Below are 7,087 nucleotides of genomic sequence, written 5' to 3' on the forward strand. Positions count from 1 at the left end.
CAGCAGAGAGTTGATTTGTGAGGCAACCCAGTAAGGCTGCAGGGGCTGTGATGACACTAGGTCCCCTATGGGGCAGGCGTGTCTATTCTGACTCTGATCAGCTATATTGGTTTCACCTGGCCTCAGACAGTTTTGCTGTGTTATAAGAGGAAGGCGTTTTCAAACAAGCTCTTCCCTTATCTGCTCATTCTGTAAGATGAGCTCAAGAATTTCCCTTAGTTTGCAGTTTCTGTGTCAGGTTTTTACCCTATGAAGCAGGGTTTCACTATCCCATTTGTATTTCAGATGGAAGCGAGGGAAAGGAAGGACAGGCAGAATATAATCTCAAAGTCCTATGGCCAAACCTCCTCAAGAGGAAGGGCTTTGGCACGTATTCCCTATGCAGACTACTTTAGCTGAAAAAGCAGCTAGAAAAGTATAAAAATCCTTAGCCAGATTGCCGTATGCTTGTTTTGTAAAATAGAATGAGACCGTATTTGGAGCTGCAAAGCGTGTTATATAACTCTAAAGGTGTATATTACAATATCAGGGTCAGATTTTTCTAGAATTCTGAGACTTCCTTTGGTAGATTCAAGACTTGAACCCAAACTGGGAAAACTACCGTGGCTCTACAATCCCTGAGCCACTGAGATGGATTTAGAGGGAGATTGAACACATAACCTAAAGCCAAATAAAGTTAATCTTTTCTCAGTTACCTGGATCCCAGAAGTTTCTCTCTTTTCTTCCCTCACTCTTGGTCTTGTTCTGGATCTTTTGATTTATTCTCTTCTGTTTTCATTAACTTTTTGTTTTTGTCAATGTGAGTATAAAGATATTTCAAAATGAAGACCGCAAGGCCACTGAGATATGTTTGGCTCTGAAACATAATATATATTACACTTATTATAAACATGATATATATTATTACTTACAAATATATTTGGAGTTTTATTTTCAGTTTCCATGGTTTGTCACTGCTTCAGGAAAAATCCTTTTAAAATTATATCCCATAGGTATAATTGACAAAAGTATACTATTTTGGAAGAGTAAGAATAGTTATTTAAGTAAGTAAGAATGGCATCACCAACTCAATGGACATGAATTTGAGTGAACGTCGGTAGTTGGTGATGGACAGGGAGGGCTGGCGTGCCGCGATTCATGGGGTCACAAAGAGTCAGACACAGCTGAGCCACTGAACTGAAGAATGATTAAAATGTGTTCCTAAATGGAAGACTTTGGCCACCTGATGCAAAAAGCTGACTCATTTGAAAAGACCCTGATGCTGGGAAAGATTGAGGGCAGGAGGAGAAGGGGATGACAGAGTATGAGATGGTTGGCTGGCATCACTGACTCAATGGACATGAGTTTGGGTAAACTCTGGGAGTTGGTGATGGACAGGGAGGCCTGGTGTGCTGCAGTTCATGGGGTCACAAAGAGCTGGACACGACTGAGTGACTCAACTGAACTGAACTGAAATGGAAGATAGTCAATGAGACAATTTAACTGAAATGACATTTTTTTTCAGTTTCTATTAATTTTACTCCAGAAATACCACTCTTATGGCTGAAAGTGAAGAAGAACTAAAGAGCCTGTTGATGAAAGTGAAACAGGAGAGTGAAAAAGTTGGTGTAAAGCTCAATATTCAGGCAACTAAGATTATGGCATCTGGTCCCAGCACTTCATGGCAAATATTTGGGGAAACAGAGGAAACAGTGACAGACTTTATTTTTTGGGGGCTCCAAAATCACTGCAGATGGTGATTGTAGCCATGAAATTAAAAGACACTTACTCCCTGGAAGGAAAGTTATGAACAATCTAGACAGCATATTAAAAAGCAGAGACATTACTTTGCCAACAAAGGTCCATCTAGTCAAGGCTGTGGTTTTTCCAATAGTCATGTGTGGATGTGAGAGTTGGACCATAAAGAAGGCTGAGAGCAGAAGAATTGATGCTTTTGAACTGTGGTGTTGGAGAAGACTCTTGAGAGTCCCTTGGACTGCAAGGAGATCCAACCAGTCTTTCCTAAAGGAGATCAGTCCTGATTGTTCATTGGAAGGACTGATGTTGAAGCTGAAACTCCAATAATTTGGCCACCTGATACGAAGAACTGACTCATTTGAAAAGACCCTGATGCTGGGAAAGATTGAGGGCAGGAGGAGAAGGGGACGACAGAGGATGAGATGGTTGGATGGCATCACCGACTTAATGGACATAGGTTTGGGTAGACTCCGAGAGTTGGTGATGGACAGGGAGGCCTGGCGTGCTGCGGTTCATGGAGTCACAAAGAGTCGGACACGACTAAGTGACTGAACTGAACTGAACTCCAGAATAAGTGGTCTTGCATCTTGGTTTATAAATTGTGCTTTTTGTCATTTAGTGCACTGAACTTTGTGTCTAGTGAAACTTTTGAGAGGAAGAGTCTCATTTTCACATCCTCAGAGTTTCGTGAAAGACCATGGGCTATGGATTGACCAGTATTGTAAATAGTTCAAACCTGAGGCACTTTCAGTTCTGAAATATGAGTGCAGTTCATCAGGTGTGGAAAATGTGGGTACAAAGGAATAATAGCCTTTGGGGATAAAATTCCTAGGTTTGGGGAGCTCTAGAATTGGAGAGAGTAGCCACTGAGACAAAATATATGTAAAAATGTTGCAAAGTAAAAGCACATTGGATATTGCTGAGCACAGAAATAAATAAGATAAAAGAATAGGCATTCAGGACTATAAAATTGTAAGGTGATAGACCTTGATTGTATATTTGGCTATAATAAGTATGTCACTCTGCTTGCAAGCTGGAGTGGAGGTGTATCACCTGAGGAAGTTCAGCCTCAGTGTATCTGCAACACGAGGTAAAGGGATAACTGACAGTGTTCAAGCTAAACTCTCTTTAGATCTCATTTTTAAAGGAAAAAGTTATTTCTGGCTTAAGGTTCCTTTTACCATTTTTGAAGTGTAAGAGAGTTCACATGATCAAAGTCCACAGACTTTAATATAGTTGGGTAGGAGTTTCAGAGAAAAGGCAATGGCACCCTACTCCAGTGTTCTTGCCTGGAGAATCCCAGGGACGGTGGAGCCTGGTGGGCTGCCCGTCTGTGGGGTCGCACGGAGTTGGACACGACTGAAGCGACTTAGCAGCAGCAGCAACAGCAGCAGGAGTTTCAGGGGACGGAGTCTATTAGCGCTATACAGAAACAGAAAGCAGGATCTAATACAAACCGAAAGCCCCAAGTGTCTGTGTATTCATCCACCGTTAGTCTCATTCGGTGTTGTCCGTTGTTCTGAATTTTTAGGATCCACATGTACTTCACCAGGAATTGTTACCTTCTCACTCATCTCCACTACTTTTTAAGAATATTGGAGCCAATAGTCATGCCACAATTGTATTACTATAGTGAACATCTTTTAACTATATATCTAATTACCTTAAACTATGTATCTTAAACTAGTCTACCTAATTCTTGCATGAGAAGTGGTGTGGACATCTATCAATTAAAATGCTACTCTGTTTTGTCTTGGTTCTTACTTTGAATGAGGGGAATAGAAACAGCAGCCGTTACCCAACAAGGACAAACTCTAGTTTGAGAGTTTGTCTCAAACATTTTCTTTTTCAAAGTATTCCCAACTGTTCAATATACCCAGCTGAATTCCAGTCCCTATTTTGTGCCCTTTAAATGTGCCTTAAATGATAAGCAAACAAAGGGAAGCTAATGCAGACAAATTTGGAGGAGAACATGTGAATCTCTTTTTAAAGCTATAGCTTTGTAGTTACTCCTTGTTATGCTGGCTATGATCACAGCAGGACTTCAATGTCCTTTCGAAGATGAGCCCTTTTTCAGTTCTTGTGTTTGGCCACTCACATTATACAGAAAGAGCTTAAAATCATGTGACATGAATTCCACTGGTTCTACCACAATCACACAGTTCAGAACTAGCTTGCCCAGTAGAATTGTGGAACACTCTCAGGAGACAATTGAGATGCCAATTTGACCATTTGAGGGGCTGGGACACCATTGTTCTGGATGTGTCAATAACTTAAGCCAAAGTCATTATAGGATGCTGTGTACCCAGTAGGCATAATACACAGGTTTGGAGGCAGTGGCACACTGTATCACTCACAGGGACTTCTTTGGTGAAATGTGTGCTCCTTGACCTTGAAAATCTAGGCCTGTGGTTCTAGAGAGGGAGTGTTTCATTGAGGGGGCACACTAAAGGCACCTTAAACCTAAAGCTATAGATGCTGCCTGTTTTCTCTGGGCATCTTTTGCCAATAAAGCAGCAGGCACAGGAGTAGTTTATCATGACAATTGACTTTGATCATCATGAAGAGGTACTGTTGCTACCATGTGATGGGAGCAGGGAGGAATATTTTGGTGAAAATACTAGCCTACAATCCTAAGGGCATATATGTGTTTTTGAAGAACTTGTTTTCTTGGGAGCAGAATAAAAGCACTGTTGTTGTTGTTGTTACTCAGTCACTAAGTCGTGTCCAGTACTCTTGCCTGGAGAATCCCATGGACAGAGGAGTGTGGCAGGCTACAGTCCATAAGGTCTCAAAGAGTTGGATTTTCTATTTGCATTTCTAATGAGTTCTGATAATCCATCGGTAACATTAAAGAATTTACTTAATAAATACATTCTGTGAGGATTGTGTAATACCTAGTCAACAGGCAAGAGGGCAAGAGACCCTTGTGAGCATGCCGTGCACAAGTCTGAGGAGAAGGAATAAGAAATGTAGAGATGTCCAGAGTAGCTCACTTCTTCCTGTACCAAATGTTGTGTGAAAGAATGATTATGATGCTGCCTTCCTACAGAATTGCTCAACAAATACTTGTATAGATCTTTAATTCCATTAGCAATTAGCATATATTCATTAGTTATGAAGTCTGGAAGAGGCCTTTCACCAGGAGCTTTGTCTTGAGATGAGTATAACTTTATTCCAATAGACGACCACTTAGAACTGAACATCAGAGCAATGCAGGTTCCTTTCACTCTGCTGTAATTGTCCAGTCCCTTACTCTTGACCCCTTTGTTTCTCTGAACCATGATCACTTCATGGTGGAAACATGTGTGCCTGTTTCTTGTTTGCATTACTTGTCACGTGTTTCAGGGAGATTTGATGGGAAAGCAGAACTCCTCATTGCCCCCTTTACCAGACCATCCAGACTTCCGGTATTCAGGGCATTCTTCTGGTGACACCAGAGGGTCTCTGGGGACTAGATGAGCTGCAGGACTTATTCCAGAGAGTTTGGTTAGAGAAGTGGCAACTTCTCTAACTTCTCTAAGTGGCAACTTCACATCCCTTAAGAAAGCAGAGTCATCTGGTAGATGCCACGGTCTGTCAGCTTGTGGGTGTCATATTAGTGAGAAATATATCCTCCTATCAAAAGTATTGTGATGACATTGTAACTCATGCTACATTCCTCAGTTTATTTCTTATCTTTCTAAATCCTGTTTGCCCCTAACATCCTGAGCTCACTATCTCTTAAAAAATGTTCTATCTATAGTATCTCTAAAATTCCTAACTTCTATAAGCTATAGTAAAATATGCTAACATTACAACATTCCTTAAATCTTTAACTTCTAACTATTTTAATTATTTCTAAGCCCTAAATTCAGTAATGAGGAAACAGTGGAAACAGTGTCAGACTTTGTTTTTCGGGGCTCCAAAATCACTGCAGATGGTGACTGCAGCCATGAAATTAAAAGACGCTTACTCCCTGGAAGGAAAGTTATGACCAACCTAGATAGCATATTCAAAAGCAGAGACATTACTTTGCCAACAAAGGTCCTTCTAGTCAAGGCTATGGTTTTTCCAGTGGTCATGTATGGATATGAGAGTTGGACTGTGAAGAAAGCTGAGCGCCAAAGAATTGATGCCTTTGAACTGTGGTGTTGGAGAAGACTCCTGAGAGTCCCTTGGACTGCAAGGAGATCCAACCAGTCCATTCTGAAGGTGATCCAGCCTGGGATTTCTTTGGAAGGACTGATGCTAAAGCTGAAACTCCAGTACTTTGGCCAACTCATGCCAAGAGTTGACTCATTGGAAAAGACTCTGATGCTGGGAGGGATTGGGGGCAGGAGGAGAAGGGGACAACAGAGGATGAGATGGCTGGATGGCATCACTGACTCGGTGGACGTGAGTCTGAGTGAACTCCAGGAGTTGGTGATGGATGGACAGGGAGGCCTGGCATGCTGCAATTCATGGGGTCGCAAAGAGTCGGACACGACTGAGCGACTGAACTGAACTGAACAAGTCCTAAGGGCATATATGTGTCTTTGCAGACCTTGTTTTCTTGGGAGCAGAATAAAAGCACTGTTGTTGTTACTAGTCAATCCTAAAGGAAATCAGCCCTGAATATTCATTGGAAGGACTGATGCTGCAGCTGAAGCTTTAATACTTTGGCAACGTGATGTAGAGAGCTGACCCACTGAAAAGGACCCTGATGCTGGGAAACACTGAAGGCAGAAGGAGAAGCGGTCAACAGAAGATGAGATGTTTAGATAGCACTGCTGACTCAGTGGACATAAATTTGTGCAAACTCAAGGATATGGTGGACAGAGAAGCCTGGCATGCTGTAGTCCATGTGATTACAAAGAGTCAGACACGACTTAGTGACTGAACAACAGCAATGACTCTCCAGGTTTGACCCTGTAACTTCTTCACCATTCTTCAGACCCCACAATGGTTATAGATGCCAGAATTATGTGCAGCTGTAAAAGCACCCATCCTCCACTGTTTGCAACTGCTCTAGCTGCACATTGCTTTCCTTCTGACTCATGCTCACCTAGCCTTTCTTTATTAAATTATCGTTTATTGACATTTCAACGTGTAGCTTTTGCCTCCTTCTCCAGGAAGCTTTCTTATGCTTTATTCTGAGTCCTGAATGGCTGCGAAGAACCTAACAGCTACCCTATCAGCGCTACCACTTGATAGATATGTGACATTAGGTAACTGAGTTCCTTTACCTTATGTCATACTTATCAATTTTGTAATGAAGATGATAGCAGTATCTAATCTATATTATTCTGAGGACTAAATCGATGGTCTAACCAAAACACCTAAAGTACACTTGAAGTAGTGAGTGCTCAACATATGTCAGTCATCATCA

This window comes from Bos grunniens, chromosome 3, assembly GCF_055505025.1.
Source record: "Bos grunniens cultivar Pamir isolate PY7600 chromosome 3, Bosgru_T2T1.0, whole genome shotgun sequence".
NCBI classification, from domain to species: Eukaryota; Metazoa; Chordata; class Mammalia; order Artiodactyla; family Bovidae; genus Bos; species Bos grunniens.